This window comes from Phascolarctos cinereus, unplaced genomic scaffold, assembly GCF_003287225.1.
Source record: "Phascolarctos cinereus isolate Bilbo 61053 unplaced genomic scaffold, phaCin_HiC Scaffold_4;HRSCAF=312, whole genome shotgun sequence".
NCBI classification, from domain to species: domain Eukaryota; kingdom Metazoa; phylum Chordata; class Mammalia; order Diprotodontia; family Phascolarctidae; genus Phascolarctos; species Phascolarctos cinereus.
In genome coordinates, this window is record NW_027555847.1 from 246,567,572 (window position 1) to 246,591,099 (window position 23,528).

General features: G+C 39.3%; 1 protein-coding gene across 3 annotated transcripts in view; it reads left to right on the forward strand.

Moving 5' to 3' along the window:
* The first annotated feature begins 873 nt into the window (after positions 1–873).
* SEMA6A (semaphorin 6A) overlaps positions 874–23,528 on the forward strand; it is a 177,859-nt gene continuing 155,204 nt past the window's right edge. For all 3 annotated transcript variants that reach the window (XM_020967352.2, XM_020967355.2, XM_020967356.2), the window contains exon 1: positions 874–1,519. The gene's annotated coding sequence lies outside the window, so the exon portion shown is untranslated. The remainder of the gene's footprint in view (positions 1,520–23,528) is intronic.

Below are 23,528 nucleotides of genomic sequence, written 5' to 3' on the forward strand. Positions count from 1 at the left end.
TGAGAAGTGGTTAAATTATTTTTTTCTTACTGGAGCTTGTATTTTTATTGGCACTGTGTGCATTTTAAGGTGCTGGTGTTTCTTAGTCTATATGTCTTCCACTACATTTCCTAAGAAAATGCCAAACAATTTTCCAGTTGTTAAAAAGATATATATTTAAAAATCTTTAACGTGCCTTATTAATATTTTCGTCTGTGGATATAGATATTAGCAATAAGTTCGTATCTTCAAATGGTATTTTTATCCACATCAGTTTATATACAATTCATCCAAGTATGTAAAACGTGCCTCACTTTGGGATCCAAGTACCGATACAGTAATCAGAATTAGAAAGCCTTATGGTTCACTTACCCTCATCCTTTAAAACTTTTCCATTTAAGAAAATCGATAAGCAAATTCTTTCTTGTAACTTGTCTCCTGGATTACTTCTATTTTTATTTTTTCTGAGCTGGCAAGGATCAGCAGTGCTACTTCTACCAAGTCCCTGATCCTTACCCTACACCAGCACCACCCCCAGCTGATGCCGAGGTGGGGGTAGCGGAGAAATGGAAAGGTTTGGTGCCCCCAAGCTCCTCTTTTGGGACCTGTTAAATATGTTTGTGAATGGGTGAATGAGGAATCCAATTGGAAGGAAATGCGGGGTCTCCACGACCTCATCACTACAACAGCACCCCCCCACCTCCTCTCAACAACAGCCTTTCTTTCTCTCCCTTTCTTACATGAATACGTACGCACATGCACACAGGTACACTCGCACAATTACACACCCCGTAGCTTTTGGGTAGGATGAGAAGCCAAAGGAGGAAGAGTGGCATGAAGGGATTCCGCTTGCCGGAATCCAGTCCGGGATTTGGCTCCACCTCTGGAAAAAAAGCAGCCTAGCTACTGACAGAAGAGTTGCGAGCAGTGGAGGGAGAGGCAGCTCTGAACTCAACTCCTAAACACAGTTCAATGACCACTTGCTTTGGGCCGGGAGCAGTTGCGCTTTTCCGCTGTGGCGAACAGAAAGAGGTGCCTGCTTAGGAGTTTCTTGAAGCGGCCAGCATCACCATCACCTTAACGGCGTCCGCACTTCTGGAAAAAAAAGAGGGAGCAGGACAAGAACGCTCCCTTCCCCAACCCCCATCCCCCCAGCCTTGAAATGACTTGTTAATCGGCCGAGATCCTACTGAAGGGGACTTTACTGGAGTGAAATTACTGGCAATCTAGATTTGGAAAAGAGTTACTTGACTACACTCCCCCTTCCCCCTCCCCCCTTCCCCCGTTTTCTTCTCCCCTCTCCCCCTTCCCCTTTTTTCCTATCTTTGGAAATGAGCAAACTGAATTTGTATCCCAGAAAGTGGTAACCTCTAATATTGCACCGAAAGAGCGAGTGAAGAACACATGTAGTAATGACAAAGGATTGCGAAGGAAAGAGTGGACCGCGTTGCCCAGAAAGATCCCCTATATAATGGATTACTAAATGGGATACTACATCAGCTAGTTCCGTGCTCTGGCTGCCTATAGATGCACCGAAAAGGTAGAGTAACAGCCCTCCTTTGCATCCCGCTTGTTGGGTGGCTCAGAAAGAAGGCAACTACTGTTTTGCTTTGGCAGATCCTAAAAGCAATGAGCTTAGTATACGGTGAGGTTGGATCCTGCCTCTCCTCCTCCCCCGTTTTGTGATGTTTTTTGTTTTGTATTTTTTTATCTCGGAGCGTTTACACTGCCTGGGAGGAGTCGGAGAAGAGAGGACAAGCGCTCCTTCTATCCATCTTTGCTGTTAGCCCGGCTCTCTGAGCACCAGGTTCTCTGGGTTGACACAGACTCCCGGTTCCTAGCCCCAGAAGGCTGAGGACCAGTGAGGGCTCCAGTGTGGAAGGCGGCAAGGCATGGCATGTATCTGTGCGCGTGGTTGGTAGTCCACTTGGTTTCTTGCTGGAGTCCGCCCGACCCAGTAGATTCTGACTCGTGCGACAGTGCAGAGCGGTTTCGGGTGGGCTTCGAGGTAGAAACTCGGACACGATCAGGAGGAAGAATGAGGAACTGAGAGGAAGGGAGACGAGACTTGCTTTAACCTTTGCACAGAGGAGCTAGGTTGGGAGTCTTCTTGTTAGAAGGTTGTTAAGAAGGGGGCTTCTGTAGAGGAAGTGCCAAGGCTTTTGTTGTGAGATCAGGTTTTGGGGTGGGTTCCTATGATGAGCGCGCGCGCGCACACACACACACACACACACACACACACACACACACACACACACACACACACACGGCAAAGGAAACTTGGGATGGTTCCCCCAGTCCTTGTCTCCCTGCGTGCTTCCTTCCCTTCTGCAGATGCCGCTTCCCTTGCTCCTGGCTTTGTTTGCTGGAGTGGAGCTGGCCGGCCCGAGCGGCGCTCTCTGAGCGACCCCCTTCTCTGGCTCCTGTCAGCTTTTTTCCCCCCTGCTTCTTCTCGGGAGATGGAGGGAATAGGGCTGCATTCCCTACTAGACTCCTTAGATCCTAGTCCTCCCAGCTCCTCACCGGATGAGAAGTCTGGGGTTGGCAGTCCGCTGCCTACCAGGCTGCGTAAGGCTCTCACTGTCTGGGAAGGTTGGGAGAGGGGGAAGGGTCGTAGAACCGAGTCATTTCTGGGCCAGTTTCTCACCCAGGTTCTGTCTCTTAAGGGGTCTGGATTTCAGACCTTCTGCATCTCTGCAGTGCCCTGGGGTGAAGATAGGAGCCCCTTCCCCAGCTACTGGGGATTTGGAATCTGCGCTATGATTCTGTGAGCTTTTCTTTGGTAGTATAAACAACCCTCCTCCCCCGACACTCCACCCTAGTCATCACCTCGCCGTGGTCTTAAGCTATTAGTCTGTCCCGAGTCCAGCGCCCCACCCCATGATTGTCCTCCTTCCTCCAAGGGGTTGGGGGAGGGAGCGAGAACTGGGACTCGCCACTTCCCACCCTGTCTTTCCCTTCTCCGCAAAGCGAACTTTAGGGTTTCCTAAGCTGGCTTCTTACAATCTCTTCTTGCTTTGACCCAAGTGTGAATTGGGGAACAAGGGATGGGTTTGAAGGGGAGAAGGGGTAGAAGGAAGGTGACGATTGATATTGTTAAAGGAAACGGCCCTCTCTTGCCCTCCAGACTGGCCCCTTCCTGCTTTGGCATCCCCCTCGGTTTTTTGTTTGTTTTTTTTTCCCCCCAACTACCACCCTGTTCCCTTCCCTTTCCAGTGCTGGGCCCCGGGACAGGGAAACCAGCAACCTGGGAAAGTTAGATTTAAAAGCCACGGCCAAGGGTAAGGGCTGGGGTTAGGGCACAATAGGTTTTTGTTTCGCAGTTCCTTTTAAAGGTGCTGCCTGGATGTAAATAACACACTATGCAAAGAGAAAAATGGGAGGCAGCAAGTACCGGTGGGGGGCAGAGGTGGGGGATTGGGGCGGGATCGAAGTACCTGCCAAAAGGAGCCAAGACGAAAAGCAGCAACCCACTACCGCACCCTCCTCCACACCCTTACTCCCCCAGTATTCAGTCCTGCTGGACCTATGAGCAAAGGAAGACTGCAGGTCCCAGGGACCTATAGCCTATACAGCCAAAACCCGGCAGCGAAGGGCTGGACTGGAAGCGGGGAAGGGAGTATGAGTTGGACAGAGATTCGGGATGCTGCTGGTAGTGGTGACGATGATGATGCAAATGACGATGACGAGCAGCCAGAGCTCGTGTGTGCATGTGTGCATGAGCTTAAAGCTCTCTTAGTTGAGAGTTCTGCATTAAGCGCTCTGGCTGCGAATTTGTGTGAGTGGAAGTAGGAGCCTGAGCCTGCAAAGCCGCTTGTGTGGAACGGCTTTGCTGGTGTGTGAAGAGAACTGATTGCCTAAGAGACGGAGATGAGGGGAGGGATGGAACCGGCTGATTGAGACAAACTAAATTGTTCCCATTGCCGCGAATCTATAAATCACACCTGACCAAACTCTAGGGTCCACTTCTCCAACTTAACATGGTGCTGGGGGACCCCAAGGGGCTTCAAGGGGAGAGCAGAAGGCGGTTTGGCAACTTTGAAGGGCAGATAGATTTAGCCTTCAAATCTCCCTTAAAGTTATGGAATAATAGCCATAGCAAGAATATAAATAAAATAACAATAAAGCTTTCTCTACTTGCCAGACTTGACTTAGAACAGTAGTTTTAAACCAAGTTGAAAGTGCCTTTGCAACTGTCAGCAAATCTCCCAGCAGTGTATTTTCTGCCTCCACTGATGGCTGGGGTTTATTTTCCGTTTGATGAAAGGAGCAAATTTATTTTACACTCTCATTCTCCCTTAAGCCCCCCCCCAAAAAAAAATTGGGATAACTTATTGTGGTCAGAAGCAGGTTTTTTTTCCCTTTTATATTGAACTGCTCTAGTTACACAGAAAGATGTTGCTCAAACTAGTTGAATGGTTGTAGATGCAGTAATCCTTGGTTTCAGGGTTGGTTTGTTTGTTTATTCCCAAAAGTGCAATTACGTCTGCACAGATTAACAGATTACATTGGACCTACCTGAGAAGACTTTTTCAGGACCTACCTATTTGTCTTCTAGAAATAAAATAGTTTTTAAAAAAAAACCTACAGAATTCTCTTTGTGGTTAATGGCCTAGCTTTATTATATGAAGTAAACTTTGGTGATGACTCCTTCAAGAACTAGAGCTAATTACTAACCAAACCTTAAATACACTGGCAGAACTGTCTCCTCCCATTTACCTAAACTATATTTTAAAACAAAACTGCAGTGTTTATCACAGTTTGGCTTATCAGATAACTTTGGTTTGGATATGGGAACAGGGTTATTAAGTTGGCTTAAGAGATTTGTAAGTTGAGATCATTTTAAAAATCACATTAATAGTAGTACAAAGTGAGAATCCGGTCATTTATAACCTTGCTTCTGTTTCAGGATTTTTGTCCTTTTGATAAAAATGAATACCACAAGTTTCCTGTTTTAAAAGTTTAATGGAAAAAGTAGTCTTCAAAAAGTGCTACTGTTTTATGATACCACTTATTAATAACATGATATCTAATATACATGAAACAAAAAGTGAATCATTGAATACTAAACTACTAACAAAATCCATATGCTTCAAATAGTTTATAGAACTTCTAAAAATTATTCTTGTAACAGCTATGAAAGAAATTTTAAACAGTTTGAAAATTCGTGGAGAAGGTATCAAATGGTCATATGTAGGTTATACATTTTCACTTAGATTAAAGCTATATATTTTTCTTGAAGTGAGAAGTGTATGCTATCAACTGAATATTTGCTCGAGGTATAACAAGCACAAATAGATGTGTGATCTTCACTTACTTGAAGAAGAAAATACGTGTTTAATGTATCTTTTAAAAAAGATGTAGCATTTGGGATTCAAATAGGGCAGTATTTAATTACAGAAGTTGAGTATGCTGTCACAAAGATGACAACAAATCTCTGATATTTTTAAAAATTATCAAAATTAAGGTCTTGAAATGAATTTCCCTTCCATGCATACTGGCTGTGTTACTCTGGGCAAGTGCCTTAGTCTGAGTTGCAGAGAAGGTGCCAATCCTTATTGGTAGAGGAAGCTACCTGGAGCTTCCAACAGTAAAGAAATAGTAGCTCTGGTTTTGAAATGTCCAAAATTTATTACAGGCACCTGGGTAGTTGTGAACTTTGTATGTGCCTGGCATGAAATAAGGCAAGACATTTATTTTGTGTTGAGTAGTGAGGTGGGCCAAATTCTTTACTGCACAGACATAGTGGTCTTGTTCTGCTCAGATACAAATAAAGGAATGATATCAGGCAGCAATTCTAGGAAGTCAGTTGGACTAAGCAACTAAAAGGAAGGCATCATAGAATAAGCCAAACTCATCTAAATGCTTTAATTAGACATGTCATCCCATAGCACCATAAAACCTGGGAATTATTGAACCTATTCTCCTTCTGCCCTTTAGTTCATTCCTTATCATAAATTTAAAGAAGAAATACTTACGTACATCTACTAGAAATAGTCCTTACCCTATCAGCATAATTCTTGAATTTTTCTCAAAAGAAGGAGTGGCGAAGAGAAAGTAAAACAGAAGAACTTGATGATATGGTGGTTCTGCATTAGTGTTCCTTCTGATTTTCTGAAGTCAGCTTTTCTGTGTCCTAATCTTGACTATGTAAAAAAAAAAAGACTTTACCACTTTAAAGCCAGCTTGCATGAGCAACTGAGCCATTCTTCATGGGTAAACTTGTAGCTGCTTCAGGAGAATCAGGTCAGTTTGTAGAATTCGGTTTTTAACAAGCATTTATTCAGTACCTATTATGTACAAGCATTGTGCTAGGTAGGCTCTGGGTACACATAACTAAAAACCATGAAATAATTCTTCAGAGTCCAATGACAGGTTCTATTGTCATGGCTTACTAGTCCTGTATATGACCTTATGAGCAAACCTTTATGAGCCTCAATATCTACCTATAAAGTTGTTAAACAAAAATCAAATGAAATAGTCAATGTTTGTGAAAACTATAAGTTGCTTCAATTCAATATTAAATTTCAGCATGAGAGGGGGCAGCTAGGTGGCGCAGTGGATAGACAGCGGCCCTGAAGTCAGGAGGACCTGAGTTCAAATCCGGCCTCAGACCAGACACTTGACACTTACTAGCTGTGTGACCCTGGGCAAGTCACTTAACCCCAATTGCCTTAAAAATAATTTCAGCACGAGATCATCATATGCATACACAATATTATCTGTATAATATTGCCCAATATTATTATATAAAGGAATACCTTGCTGTAATAGATTTATTCCTGAAAAACTTCACATAAATCTAGTTCTTGTTAATGCACTAGAGAAGCTTTATAGGTATAGGTAGCTAGATGGCATAGTGGACAAAATGATGAACTGGTAGTCAGCAAAATCAGGGTTTAAATCCTGCCTTATTTAACAGGCTTGGGACCCTGGGTAAGTCACTTAACTGCTCTCAGCCTCTATCTATAAAAAGAGAATAATAATAATACTTACCTCATGAGTTCAAATCCAGCCTCAGACACTTGATCCTTACTAGCTGTGTGACCCTGGGCAAGTCACTTAACCCTGATTGCCTCACCAAAAAGCAAATGATATTAATAATAATAATTCTTACCTCACTGGGTTGTTGTGAAGATTGAATAAGATAACATTTAAAGTGCTTTGCAAGCCTTAAAGTGCTGTATGTGCTAGCTATTGTTGTTATTATTATTACTATTATTTAAGGTGAGCTAGTTTATTAGTTAACCTCTGACTAATTTAGTTCTTGAAAGGCAGGTTGGCTTAGTGGATAAAGAGTTGGGTTGGAGCCAAAAGGACTTGGGTTCCAGTGGTACTGGCTAGGTGACTAAATGGGAAAATCACTTAATTTCTCAGTGCTCTAGACATCTTTTGAAGACTGTAGTGAAGGTGATGACTTGTGTTAGTACAGGGAATTTCCTAACCTGGGGGTTCCCTATACTAATTATAGGTCCGTCCCTGTCCTTAATTAATCTCTTAGGTACATTCACATTTTCATATATCAAGGTGGGGGGGTGTTTGTGTAGAGACATAAATAACATTCCTAGCCCACTGTCATACGTTGAGTTGTTTTTTTCCAGTCATGGTGATACATTTAAGCTGCTAGATCCATATGTCTTCACAGAATTTTTGAGCTAAAAGAGACCTTAGAGGCCATCTGGTCCAACCCTTCCATTTTATAGGTGTGGAAAGGAAGGCTTAGATAAATTTAGTGACCTCCTCATGGTCACATAGCTCCATCAGAAGAACAAAGACTAGAACCCATCTCTTTTTGTCTATTTCAGTGATCTTTCCACTTCACTCAATTTTATTCAACAGATATTCAATTTATTAAATATTTTTGAGTACTTATTATGTTCAAGGTGCCCAGAGGTAATAGGCTGATAAAATAAGATATGAGTCCACCCTCAAGAAGCTTAAATCTGGAAAAGGGAAAAATATGTCTACAAACAAATACAATGCAAATTTGAGGATTGAGAGATTATCTCTGGCTAAGAAGATTAGATAAAACTGTGGAGAAGGCATGTGAGCAGGACCTTCGAAGACTAGATAGGTATATGGGGTATATGGGATGTTTAGGAGGACAAGTACCTCTGGCATGAGGGCTTGCTGAGCCCTTTTCAGGATTGCTTATCCAACTTTGGTGTCCACCTGATTCACCCAAATCTCACTTGTGGTTCCAGGAAGCTGTAGCATGCATAGAGGCCATGCCCAATAAAACCATCTAGGCAGACAGGCTAAATCAGGTTGGTTACCTACAGATCTCAAATTCATCAGTGAATTAGGGGGATGCCTACCCCAAGCAAGTGAAGATTCCCCCCTCCTCCACCCCAGGAATGGGCAGATGAGAACAATTTATTCCAACAGCCATGAAGGCAGCTGAAGCAGGCACTATGAATAGCTTACAGCCTGGTTAGACATTGAAAATGCCAAGGCCATCCACTGAATCCTGGGCCATCACCAGTTGTCCAGACTTTTGTCTTGCCACTGGACTTCTGTGACTCTAGAAGAGAGAGTGAGGCTGACTGACAACTTTGTGTAGCTGTGTAGCTCTACCTCACTCAAATCCATTTCATGGGCAAGTCAGTACATCACCCGTGATCCCACTGGTCCTCTTTGAAAACGAAGGACAAAACAACTACAACAATTATACTACCAGACTGGGGCTTGGGGAAGGCATTGGAAGCATAGAGAGCAGTGTGGTTGAAAGCAAATAAAGATCGGAGAATTTCAAGTAGGCGTGTTTGTCCGCAAAAGATTGACATAAAATCAAGTATTGTATTAGGTAAGTTTGAAAAGGTAGACTGGATCCAGATTTTTGAGAGCTTTCAATGTCAAATTACAGAGTTTAAATTTTGCTCAGTAGACAATGGGAGCCATTGAAGATTTTTATAAGAGGGAGTAATGTGAGCAGAACTGTAGGTAAGGGAGTTTAATCTGGCAGCTCTGTGTAAAATATGCAATAAATTGAAGGTAGAGAGAGACCAGTTAGTATGTAGCCATATAAGCAAATTAAAATGGGGGCCTGAACTAGGGTGGTGGCAGTGGGAATGGAAAGGGTAAGAGAAATTTGAAAGACACTGTGACAGGCAAATGAACTGTAGTTGATAATTTATTGGTTATAGAAGGCAAAGAAAGGTTAAGATTAACAATTATGATTAACAAATGCTGAAAAAAGAATCCTGGATTTGGTCATTGGGCGAAGATGAGGAGACTCTGGCTGCTGTTAGGGGTGAGGGTAAAAAATCAAGGGACAATGAACTCTCATTGGCCACCTGACAATTATCTGGCAAGGCAGTTGCCTTGAGTTATTCTCTCCAGCGGGAAGCAAGGCCTCCTACAGGTTTTTATCCTTGGGATTTTGTATGTGAAATGCTAACTCTGATTCCAGAGAGTACAAGGCATAAACTTCCAGTGCACAAAGATCCTAATGGAATAAAAGTATCACATAGGTAGGTATACATGTGTGTATACACATGTATGCATGTAATTTATATGTACTTATGTATATGTTCTAGAGCAAGCAATATTGATTTAATTATACCTCTCTCAGTGAGGAAGAATAGCACTTGCTGCTGCAAAACCATAAAAAGGGGTCATTGAAACTACAAAGATCAGACATTATGTAAAGCATTGCAGAAATCAAAGATTTGTTGGCCCTTCCACAATATGGGACTATAGCTTAGGATGACCTTGAGGTTTAAGGGAATGCTGTTTGGTTTGTTTGTTTGTTTTAGGATTGGGAATACCCAAACATATTTGTAAGCAGAGAGAAAGGTTCTCCCAAAAAGGGAAATATTGAAAATGCAAAAGAGGGAGAGGATGATTGATGACATAACTGAGGATGGCTACCTAGTCCTCTGCGACATATGGAAAGTGGGGGGAAATAAGTAGGGACGTTTGTGTGGAGAAATACGATTGACGGAATTCAAATACGATACCTTTTGTCAGTATACTAAAGTGGAAAGTCAAGTCATCTGATTAGAGCCATTTTGTGACCCTTGGAACAAACTTGTGAGACACCTGCTGGACTTAGGTGAAATCAGAGTTAGAGTCAATCATTTGTCATGGCAAAAAGGAATAGAATTTAGGGGGGGGAAAGTAAACCACCATATTTAGGAATTGAATCTGTGATCTTGGCCTTATTAATACTGTAGAGTCATAGAACACTAGAGCTGGAAGAAATCTAACTTTTAGTGCAACCTCCTCATTTTAAAGATGAGGAAAACTAAGACCCAGAATGTTATGTAAATTGCTCAAGGTTATGCAGCAAAATTGTGGTAGACCCAAGATAAGAACTCAGGATTCTTTTTTCCAAACTCAATGATTTTTTTCACTATAATACAACAGAGAATTGTACTTCCCCCCTGCTGGTTCATATTTGCCTAGCATGTTAACTTAGGAAGAAATCCCTCATGCTATGTGCCAGTGGACCTGTCTGGTCAAATGCTGCCATGACTGATCCATCTGGGACTTGGGCTCAGTTCGCTGAATATATTCAAGGAAAGGGTGATGGGAATAGACCACTGGCCACTGAGCTTCCAACCGCGAAATACTCCAATCAGATCCCATTTCCCAGAGATTTCAAATACCTCTATAAATCCTCAACTACTCTCATTTGAGTCTTAATCTTCACATTTCTCTTTCTTTCTTTGAGAGCTGAATTTTGTGAGGGTAATGGGATTGACGGAGGAAGGAAGAAGAGTCTGGATCTGTAATTTCATTAGTATAGAGACTTCCCAATGAAGAAAATCCTTCTATCAATGCAGATCGGCAACTCTGCAATTTATCATTTTAGAGAATTGCCTGGTACACTGAGAAGCTAAATGACTTGCCCAGAGTCACATTCAGCATATGTCAGAGAAAGAACTTGAACCAGTCTTTCTGACTCTGAAGCTCCTCTCCACCATGCCTCTTCTGTCTTATGGCTTCTAAATTTGGAGGCTCAATCTGCGTTCCAAAACATTTATTTGTCCTACATCTAACGAGGATAGGACAAGCAAAAAATGCACAATAAAATGTAAAACCATGTAAATGAATCCAACTATTTAAAAATATGTTAATAGATACTGAGAAGATGCTGGGATGAATGCAATAATAGATCAAGTCAGGTAGGGCATTCAAAAAAGATATTGCAAAGGAGGGGAATGCCTAAATTATTTAAGGAGGAGATGGACCTGACTTATTAGAAAGGGAGTTTGAAGGCAAGGTGATAAATTTCTGCCTTATCTCAAAAGATAATGCAAAGAACCAATTCTGTGCAATAAAAATTAGCATTTACATCACGTACAAACTTTAGTATCATGGGTTTTGTTCTGAGAAATGTGTAAATAGAACATTGAAACAGGAGGGGGAGTGACAAACCCTTTCCTTCCCTGTATCTCTGATGAAGCTTCAGGGTGGATATTAACACAATTCAATGTATCCATATGAAATCAAACCACAGTTACTCACATGCAGTAAGTACTCAAAAAATTGTTGAATGAATGAAACCAGCCTTTTATTAAAATTCTTTTTAAATCTAAAATATATGTATATATCTCCCTCACTTCTACAACATCCAAGACATATCTAAGTTTGTAATCAGAAAGGAACCAGTGACCAGTGGTTTTAGCCACAATGTTGTATTGACCTTTAGGGCCATAGTAGTAATGTCTTTTTAGTCTGGAAAGTTCATATAGAGTGTCCATATAGAGAATTCTTTGGCCAAAGGAACTGTGTTTCTTTCTCCTAATTTAAGTCTATAAGGAAAACACTTCAATCCTCCCAAAGATCCATGATTTCTATTGCTTGTCTTCTCAGTGGGTGAGGAAGGGATGGGAAGGAGGAAAAGAAATTGGACGTTAAAATTTTTTTTGAAAGTTATAATTTTTTTGAAAAAAGAATGTTAAAAATAAATAAATAAAAGTTGTTTTAAAAAATCATCAGTTCATTGGTTTGGGCTTACCTTTCACAGACATAAATGAAAACGTCTCTAGGCCTTTAATAACTGGTTTTATAAATTTCTCTGGAGAGAGAATTTCCTCATATGCTGGACAGCTTTCTGGTCAAGAATGAGACCTTGGGCAGCAGGCATATAGATTGCCAGTAGCCCTGTACTTGAAGACTTTCCATATTGAAAGGACCTGTCTGAACTTATATTGCCACTGACATAGCGTTAAAGGACCCAGGCAGGGTCAGCTCCCATATGGCTAGGTCCTTAGTGAAGAATGAGGAAATCTCGCCTACACTAAAACGCAAAAGAGCACAATGTCCATCTATGCTCAGCCCAAGAACCATCACAGTTGAGTATCAAGTAGCTTGCTTGCTCTAGTGGAAATGGTAGCAAAGGCTATTTTATATATATATGTATATATTATATATATATATTTCCTAGGAAATCTAGAACTTAATTAAAATAATAGTTTTGTAACTTAGTTTGTTAAAAACTTGACTTCTAAAAGGCAAAATAGAAAGGGAAATTCATCTATATTATCCACAATTTCCTGCAGGATTTCCTTGGGAAGTTTATTCATTCTTAAAGTCTCCTGCCACAGTATGGTATTATAGCTGTTTTCATCCAGAAAAGAAAAAGATTATTCTATGTGAGATATAGAGGTGTTCTTTTATAGCATAGAGGTGGCATTAATAGTTGCCATTCCTTCATTTCAAGAGTGAAGAAGTGTAGTAAATGCCAACAATTATTGAGGAGCTGGTCTTTTAAAGTGTTGTTTGGTGTTTTTTTAGATAAGCAATGGGTTAAGTGACTTGCCCAAGGTCACACAGCTAGTAAGTGTTATGTGTCTGAGGCTGGATTTGAACTCAGGTCCTCCTGAATCCAGGGTCAGTGCTCTATCCACTGTGCCACTTAGCTGCCCCTTAAAGTGTTTTTAATAAGAGTCATTCTATATCCACTATTTCCAACTTGCTGCTTGGCGTTTTCATCTTAATATGACCGTTCTCCCTTTTTGCATTTCTAACTAGCCTATCACTAGTTTCCTTGAAAAAATATTAGACAAAAAGAATCAATATGAATTTTTAAAGAAGTAATGCTTTTTAAAATAGATTTTGCATGGAGGTACATACATGCATGTATCATGGGATTTTAGGAATTCAAGCCAAAAAAAAAAAGAGCATGATATAGTAGAAAGAGCACTTCATTTAGAGTCAGATGAGCTGAATTCAAATCCTGACCCTTAAAATTCTTTGATTGACCTCAAAGAAATAAAAACTTGTCTGAGCTTTAATTTTCTTAAATATCTCAAATGAGGAGATTGGACTAATCAGGGGTAGGGAACCTGCAGTTGAAGTCACGTGTGACCCTCTAGGTCCTCAAGGGCTGTCCTTTGACCGAATCCAAATTTCACAGAACAGATCCCCTTAATACAAGTATTTGCTCTGTAAAACTTGGACTCAGTCAAAAGGCTGTACCCAAGGACCTAGAAGGCCACATGTGGCCTTGAGGCTGCAGGTTCCCCACCCCTGGTAGATGATCTCTAAGGGACCTTCCAACTCTAAATCTATAATCCACCATTAGACAAACTTTCATATTTTACAGATAAGGAAACCATGACCCTAACATTCTGCCCTCCTTAATAATTAGATTTACTTATGTTTTCCCCTACCTGTTTCCTTTCTGGCAGCAATTTATAGAGTTGTATTTGGAGAGCTAACAGAACAGGGTGGAATCTGTGATTATAAACTCAATTACCATCTTTCCATGAAATCTACATATTGGGGACAGGGAGCCTGGGAAGAATTAAAGACTTTCTTATTATAAGTATTTGGTCTAATTACAGAGATATTATATGGGAGATTTATGTATGAGATTTTTATGATAGAAGCCATACTCTCTTCCCAGTGCCTAACACTTTTTTTTTTTGCTAGGGATTATTCAATCTTTTCATTAATATTGCAGCACCTCTAGTGCTTCCCCCAGCCCCTCCCCCATTCCCCTACTGTCCTTGAGCAGTGAAAGTGAGAGAATAGGATGGAGTTGGTGAATGGACAATGGTTGTCTCCTGAAAATTAGAAGCTTTATGAAAAATTACACCCCCAACAGGATGCCTTAAAAAAAAAAACAGCCCAGCCACTGCTGCCCCTTTCTATCCAGATGCACCACTGTACTTCATTCAGATATTGCCATCACCAAAGGTAACCGCATCCCTTTGCACTCCGGTCACAGAAACACAGGTGGAGAACTCTTTCATTGTATCTTGGATTGTTCTGAAAATTCTTTAGCATACTGAGTATTTGAGAAGACCCTTATCTGTGTTGTGGGAGATAAATGAAAACAAAATTGTTTACAGCATTCACCACTTCAGTTTATTTAGCAGGAGCACAGTTTGGTTGATTTCTATCAAAAACCCTACTTGTTAAAGGTGGTTGGAGAGAGATTTTATGCTAATTCTGCTTGCATTCATGAATGATGGCCCCAGCTAGACACTGTCACTGGGATCTTCATCTATTAATCATGGAAGCTGCTTTCTCATTCCGTTGCCATAGTTCCCATGTCTCAGATAGTGTTGGGGTGTCTTGGGAAAGGCTTGAGATATACTAGGACTTGCAAGCCTTGCAGTTCTTTTGGCAGTTGTGAGGCAGTGAAAGAACAGAAAACAGCTCCCAACATAATTCAGTGTTGGATTAAAAGAGGCAACTTGTGAATGTGTCTCTCTGGACCTTGTTATGTGCACATCCAGCTGATATTTACTCCAGGATTTGCCTCTTGCTTAGTTCTGCTGCTAAAAATTTATGATTCAAAGACGAATGGCTATTTTCATCTTTCTGGAAGAGCAAAGGGGGAGGCTTTTCATTAGGACTGCTTATGCTGTAAGTGAGCAGGTAAATGAGGACATTTAGGATTTACTAAATGCCATCTCATAATTGTGGCTTAGGGATCATGACCAAACCGATACAATGAACTTAAAAAAAAGAAGGCCAATATTTATAGTGCCCAACAACACTTCCACTTCATTTTGGGGGGGTTTGGAGGAAGGTAGGTAGAGACCACATAAAACTATCATAAACAACCAAAAAGGGTAAGAATTTAAGCTTCAGAACTTCTACCTTGTCAGCTCTTTATGTGAGCAAGTCTATTTTCCTTACCTTTAATATTTTTAATGTTTTGATATTTTCAGGAATATTATTTCCATCTGTTAGGAATAGCTTTCTGACTGTGTCTATATTGTGTAATCCAGGCAAGTAAAGGGAAAGCAAATTGCTGAAAGGGAAAGAGGTCCACAGACATACCTTAATGATTTATATGGCCTGTGTATGATGTAAAGCATGGCTTTCTTTTGTAGGGTAAATTTGGTCTTGGGTAATAGATCCTTGCATACTTCTTAATGTTTTATTTCCTATTTCTGGGGTGAGCTTTCAAGGGCTGCATCCTAAGTCATGAAATCCGCTTCCTCTTTAGATTAGAAAGAAAAGATATCATTGCAGATACTATCTCTTTAAAAAAAAATTTGAAGTTGTGCAAGGCATCACATTAAAAACAAGCAGAGTTAGATTAAGATTTTCTAAATGAGATCAACAAACAGTTTTAATGCATATGCCCATTATATTTGTCTGTCCCTTACCAACCATACCAAATGATTGATTTTGGAGCCCAATAATTTAAAGTAAATGAAAAGGATAACATGGCTGTAATTGCTATGAGTTTCACCAGGCTTCTGGGCACCAAAATTCCTTGTGGAGAAACACTTTGAGTGTCACAGCAGTTTTTGATCATGTGGTCTGGCTTTCCCATAGGCTACAATTATCCTTCTCAGCCCCCTAAATCTTTCCACTAAGCAAAGAAAACACGACACTGTATATCTAATATTATGGTAGCTTGATGATTTGACAGTGTAAGAAGATATGTTTTGGTCATTTTACCATTTCCTTGCAGAAGGAAGTTCTATTTTTTTAATTACTTAATTTTTTTTTCAGATCAAAGACTTCTCTTGTTTAGGGAGGTAGTTAGTATGAATTCAATTTGCTTTCTCATTTCAACCTTAAATACCATCTGATTTGTCTCAGATGTTAGGTCAGACATAATATTACTCATGTAACCCTAAAGGTAAGAGGCCATTTTGTGTGGGTGTCAGTCAAACATAAAATGTGGATTTTAATTAATCTTAATGAATTATTTTGGATTAAGACATAAATCCGTTTGAAGTTGTATTACTGTAGAGCATTTTCACTCAGCAATGGCCTAAATATAGTGCTATTGTCTAAATTGAAATGTTTCCCATTTTAGTGAAAAGTGTGACTCCAGAGGACTTTAAGAATGGCCATTTAATGAAGGGTATCACTTGAGGCTGCCTGAGATTTTCAGCTGATGTGGAATGTTCATGTTCCAATTTGAAAATGAAAATATTTTCTTTACCAAGATTAAAAGCTTCCTGGTAGGTACTTGCTACTCCCTAGCTGCATTATGAACCCAATTTCTTCAGATACCTAGTCTGGTATTTGGGAATGTACACTGATGCTTAGGCTACCATAGTTGGTTTTGTTTGTTTGTTTTGTTTTGTTTTGTTTTTTACCAGTACAATAGTGGACTGAAAATGCACTTTCCCTAGTGCCAAACTTACCACCATAGAATAGTGTAGGTACCAGAAAGAGCTGAGCTTACATCTATCTTATTAGAAATACCTTTTTCTCCTGTGCTGTGAGCTCCACATAGACATCAGCAAGTTGAATTATAATGTTAATGCATTGTTCATATTCTTAATAGTATTCAAGTTTTAACTAGAAGTTCTAATAAAAATTAGATGGAATACATTAATGCCAACTTATGAATTAAATTTGTGTGAAAAATCATTTCTTAGCTCATATAAAACTCTAGTAGCATATAACACATCTATTTCAGAATAATTTGTGCTTATTAATTATAAATGCTTAGCTTTTGCAATAATGACTTACTGATCTTTACGCATCTTAATGAGAAATTACCTAAAATAAATTGATTTGTAATATTTGCTCTAATGCATTCTAGGATAGTGATTACATAAAATTTCAGAATGGCATCCATCTACAACTTACTTTCACAGAGATAAACTCAATACTTTATTATGATATTGGCATAGAGAATGGCAGACATAAAAGTAAGAGAAATGGAGAAAGTGAAGCAGTTTCATTTTTAGTCCAGAGAAAATGTCATAAACATCTCTTGGATGCTCTTTTTAAAAAAGGGATGTTCGCAGAACAGGAAGAGTTTTTTACTAGATATGCAAGTTTTATCTACAAGGTGTTTCCTTCTTTTCTGACGAAGGGAAGCACAATATGTTGAATTCTCTGACTGACAAATTCTCAAGGGATATGTTAGAAGGCGGAATCTCTGTTTTCACCTTTTGCCATGTCCTGAACACAAGACCTACTAAATATCGCCAGAACACTTCCTTTCCCAAGAATTAAGAGGACAACATAGTTAGTTTTGCAATTAGGCAACAGCCAAGTAAAATTCCCCCAACAGATAGCCTAATGAGCCAGAAGGTGTGGGATAGGCTTTGGGATGTTGTAAATAACTTAACATTATCATATTATTTTGGAAATGCACATTTCCCCAATATATTCTTTGAAAGAATGTGTTACGCATGTAAGGTTGGGACATTGTTTTTCTTAAAATTCACATTTAGAGAGAATGGGTGCTTATTTTATGCTGATGATGATGTAGCTACATTTCCAGTCTCATTGTCTTCATCTAGGATATGCTTCTCCTCCTCCTCTTCCAATGACTGATTGTCCCAGAGGCCATGGCAGGCTAGTCTTAAGGGGCATGTAAGGATGGACTTACTGCTTGACAAGACTGGTCTTGCTGGGTCATCAGGTTAAGAAAGTATATTTACTATTATTGTTATTAACAATCATAGTATATCATGTCATGATCAACATCAATTATAATAATAATTACATATACCAGTTTCCATATTATAAAGCACATTTATATACATTCCTTTATCTAATCCTCACAACAGTTCTTTTGAGGTAGGTAGAGTAGGTATTACAATCTCTCTTTCTCTTTTGGCTAGGACCTGTGATTTCATTGGTATGATGAACTCTCAGTGTATAAACTCCCTTTACTGACACAGATCAGCAACTCTAATTTATAGTCTTAGAGAGTTGCCTTTGGCATTGGTAGATTAAACATCTTGCCCATGGTCCCATATAACCAGTGTGTCAGAAGTTTATCCATGTCTTACTCTAAATCTGGGCCTCTAACCCACTGTGTCATGCTGTCTCTCATCCCTATTTTACATATTAGCAAACTGAGGTTAAGGAGGCAGCATAATACCTTGAAAAGAGCACTGGGTTTGGAGTCAGAGGACCAGTCAAATCTTGGTTCTGCCACCAACCACCTGTGAAACCTCTGTGGACATGTGGTAAAGAGGAAACTGGTGGGTATAGATGGGAAATGATGTTGAAACAGTTTTTCAGAATGATTTCAGGCCCTGGTGTTCTACAACAGAGAGGGGGGAGCTCTATAGTCAAAATATTTAATATGAAACTCATACAAATACCCTTAGTGGGAGCCATAAGGGATAGACTAAAGAGGAAAACAGTGAAGCAAGTCCTAACCCCTTCCCATGAAGTCTTAAGGAAGAGTATTAAAAAATAATAAGCCACTGCTATGGTCCTAACCAGGTGTCATAGAGATGATTCTAGATTCTCAAAAACTTTGCCCCAAGAGTTCAAGTTTTGGCAGGTCCTACAAGATTTGAAAGGCTTTGCGGATACCTGGTGATTGACTATTATCTGTTCCCTGAAGACCCACCTAGCTAAGTGTGGAGAGGCCTTGTTGCTCGAAGTTTGACCACCATGTGATGACATTTCAGGTCATAGCATCTCATGAGAACCAAGCTCCTAAGATCTGGACAGGTTGTAATCTGTACTAACTTAACAATTAAACTTCTGCAGATCCAGAAGACTGGCACCCAGGACCTTCTCGCTATCTAATAAGGGTTCGTTTACAGTTCTGAACCTAGCTCAGACTTGGGGGGAGACTGACCAGCTAAAAGAAGGGTTAATCTTTTTTTTTACCTCTTACATTCTTTGACTTTTAATTTCTACCCCAAAGCTACAGGGAAAATTACTTAAAGCTTAGTTTTATGCTCATGTCTAAGGTCTCCCCAAGTAGGGGTTTAGAAAGACACTCAACATACAATGTAGATTAGGTAGAGGACAGCTATTTATGACCTCTTTACAGAAGAAATACTTAACACACACAAGAACCACAAATGTCCATTGACAGAAAACTTGAACAAGCAGCTGCAGCAACACAATTACTGTTATACTCTCCTGGGTGGTTGATATTTAAAACATGACAGTTAATGGGACTGTTGAATAGGCATTTTACAGTTCACTTTGACTCTAGGTTGTCCATGTCTTTTGGTAAGCCAGGTCCCTCACAGAACAGGGTGGTGAATGTAGATGGTGCCTCCCAGAGCATAGCTGGCACTAGGAATCCTGACCTCTTGGCTGGACGTATCCATTTCAAGATTGCCCATCTATGCTTAGTGAAAGAATCACATAGATGGAAAGGCAGTGAGGGGCTCCAAGACTCAAGCTCAGCTTGCCTAGCCTACCTCCTGCTTTAATTGCCTGATAGGAAACATCACCATGCCATTTAAGTGACAAAAACTACTCCTTCACCCCTCACTGGTAGTACCAACATTACAGTATGCCACTGGAAGAGTCAAAAGAAGAGAGAAACTGAGAACAGTCACTCTTTTTTTAGGTCCACTAAGTGGCTGCTTCTCCTGGCTTAATGGCCTTTCTGTCTGTCACTGTCTCTGCCCCTCATTTTCAGGTGTCGTGGGTGAACAAGAGGTCAGCCTCAGATTTTCTGTTATTCCTGAGACAAGTCTTTCAGAGGTGAACACATATTTTCCCAGAAGTGACAAGAGCAGTTGAGCACATGCTCCATGGGATGGACTTTGCTTGTCCTTCTCTATGCCATGTTCACTGGGATGCCACCCTAATATGATCCTACTAATACTCATAAAAATGCAGGGGTTGGGCTTTTTTTTGGGGGGGGTACTTTTTAACTTATTGAAGAAGTTAATATCCTAAGAAAGGATATTAATTGCCACAGAAAGTCCAAGAATTGAGATTAATTTTCTATACCTACTTGGGTTAACACTTACAATATTAGTGGGGTACCATGAAGGAAATAAAGGAATTTCCTTGATCAGACAACACATTCATCCTTTGGTCCCAAAAAAGACAAGAATCAGCATTACATAAGTGCAGGAGAGATGTATTTTGAAAGATTAACTCATGTAAGAATTAGGGCACATTCTGAGCCACCTGCTTTCCTATTTTTTCCCCCTTTTTGACAATTTTTGAATTCTTTTAATTGGCTGTGAACTCATGTATGCTTATTCATTGGATATATTTATATGTATGTTTATCTCTGAAGTTGTCTTGTGTAACAAGGAATGTTAGAGATGACATCATTCGCAAAGAACACAAATAGCACCTACACAGTGTTGTTTGCTTAATGACAGTGTTAATAAGGCAGCTAAAGTGTTTTTGTAACATGCTAAAATGGAACACTGCTTATATAGAGAAATGGAAAATGTGATGTATTTGATCATGTTCAAAGTGGGAGAAAATGATCTTTCTTACAAAAATATTTAATTTCGTTTGAATTTCATAGCCAGGCTATTCAGTTTTATCATGAAACATCAATTTCTGTTAATGGCCCAAAAGCTAATTACCAGCAAAAATAAATCATCCTTTACCTTGCAATATTTCTGAATATTTTGGCATACCATCTATTTATCTTGATTGATCCAAATTGAATTCTAAGGCTTTTCAATTCTCTGGAGAAGAGGCACAGCTAGTAAGTCCTGTGGTGTTGCTGGCATCATGGAGATGTTTATTTGCATAGTATAAAATTTTTTTTAAGATACTTGATAATCATTAATAAGCAAACCTCAAATGCCTTTGATGATATAAAACAGCCTGCTACTTGTGTTATTAAGAATTCTGGGAAAGTGTATTCAGTACATCGCCATTCTTTCTTCTTTTAGTGATATCTAAAGATTAAGATTTTAACTTGAGGAAACTTTATTCCAGGAACTTCTCTCTCTCCCTCTTCATACAGTAGAATAAAATAAAATTAAAAAAGTACAAACTATTTGACAAGTTAAATAAAAAAATTTTTAAAGCAGCATTAAAAATAGAATAAAAAGTGTTGAGACTCAGGATTGAAACTGAAAAGCTTTCTGTGAGTTTAAATAAATGAGTTTCCAAAAGAGATAAGCGTTAAAAACCACTTACTTTCAAACTTACTAGAAAAGACTAATTTTTAATTAAAATCTAGTAATAATAATTATATCTCCCACATAGAGGAGGCACCTCAGTAGAGTCTGTGATAGTTATATTGGTCTTGCTCAGGAAGTGGAAATAGCATGTATTTATTTCAGTTTTATCTTTTAAAATTAATAGGCTTTGAGTATCAGTTTCCTCATCTAAACAATAAAGGTTAGACTTGATCTCCACGGTTCTTTCCAGCTGCAATCCTATGAATATGTGCTGCCCTCTAGTGGAACTAAATGTCAGCACAGCCACTGTGGACCAACCCGATGTTTGAAAAGCATGGAAAGGTAAATAGAGACAGACAAAAAACCAAAATGTTTCCTTCTAACTCAGTTGCTTCTAATTCTGAAAGTATTATTAAATTTTTTTTAAAAATACTGATGATAGGTTCATGATGCGTAGGCCCTTAAAAATAGTGAGTAAATAAAAATGGTCAACTATTATTGTGTGAAAGGTTTTGGCCAGGCCAGTACAATCTATAGTCTGAATTTTTAATAATGGCATAATTAGCCTGCAAGAAAGACCTCTCAAATTAAAAATGGCATTCTTACAAAGTGGCTAGATTAACTACATACTTAGAATGATCATTTACGTGCTTTGAAATTTATCCTCGTTTTGCATGAAGGAGGTAGCAAAGACCTATTCCACTCTAACCTATAGTTAAGTAGTTTCTATTCTCTTTTTTTAGATGAAAAGAAAGCAGACTCAAAAGAACATGCCCAAAGTAATGTCAGGGATTAAAAATTCAGACCCTGGTGCTTTGTTTGCATATGAGTTTCTTAGAACCACTGGTAGCTAGTCATTAACAAAAAGTTACCAGTATTCTGGGTAATACTTATGGCTTTTATTGCTCTTTAAGACAATAAAAAATGCTCTCCTCCCAACAACTCTGTGATGCAAATAATGAAAATACTTTTTGCAGATGAAGAAACTGAGGCTTGAGGGTCATGCAGTGAGTTGCCCAATTCATCTAATAAGTGTCAAATCTGGCATCTGATTCATTTCCAGGAACCTCTTCATTTCATATGCTCCCACCCACCACAGTGTAGGCACAGTGTAAGCATTTAATAATAAATGTTTGTAGATGATAATGTTCAGTTTGAGGTTTATGGCCTAGATCTGGGGAAAACAGTTTTTAAAGGGTTCAAACAAAAGATAGATGGTATCTCTTGGACTAAAATTCTGCAAGAGAAGTCAGCCCCAGAAGGATGAAGACACTCAACAATGCAATTTAGGAGCCACAGAGATAAACAAAAAGAGGAGGAAAATTGAGAGTTGTCTGATGAGTCTGATATGAATTAACAGGGAATTCACTAACCAATTTAGATTTTAAAAGAAACGTACAGACGATGGAAGCAAGAGCAGATAAAAGAGGTCATATCATAGTTGTGCAAAAACTAAAAATCAGGGTCAGGAATGCTAAAGCTTATGAGTCTGTCAAAGGAAATATAGGCTGGGGGGTAGAAAAAATTTGAATTATTATTATTTATTTGCTCCATTAGAAGGAAAAGGAGGATCAGAGAATGGATAAGAGGAGACATAGAGGGGACAATGGCAATTAAAAAGAGAGAGAAGGACCAGTTGTTTAAATTTGATTTCATTTCTATTTTCTCTCACAAGGAGAATGACCTTTGTATGAGAAGACAGAATAAAAAAGGCTAAATTGGAAGTTAACACCCAAAGGAAAGTAAGGAGATGGTAAGAAAGAGTCTATTGGTACTTGATGAAGTCAGGTCACCAGGCCCAGATGAATTGTATCCTCACCTTTTGAAAGAACTAGAATCTATGACTGCTGAGCCCCTGTCAGTGACATGTGAAAAATCTTTGAGAACAGGAAAGGTGCCACAAGATAGGAGGGAGATGGACAAATGCCTTGATTTTCAAAAAGGGGAAGAGAGTCGCCTGAAAACTAGAGATGCTGAATCCTAGAAAAATTCTATGTGGGCAAAACCTATTTCCCAGGGTTCTTGTGAGGATCAAATGAGATAATATTTGCAAAGCTCTTAGCATAGTGCCTGGAACATAGTAAATGCTATATAAAGGTTGACTAGTATTATTAAATGTTAGCTAATAATGCTGTAAATATAGTTTATCTAGATTTTAATCAAAAAAGTGATGAAATGCATCATTACATTCTTGCGGAAAAGATGAAGAGATGTGAACAAGATAATAAGATAATTAAATCGATTCAGAACTGGTTGAATGGCCACACTCAAAGAGTAATGTTTAATGTATCAGTG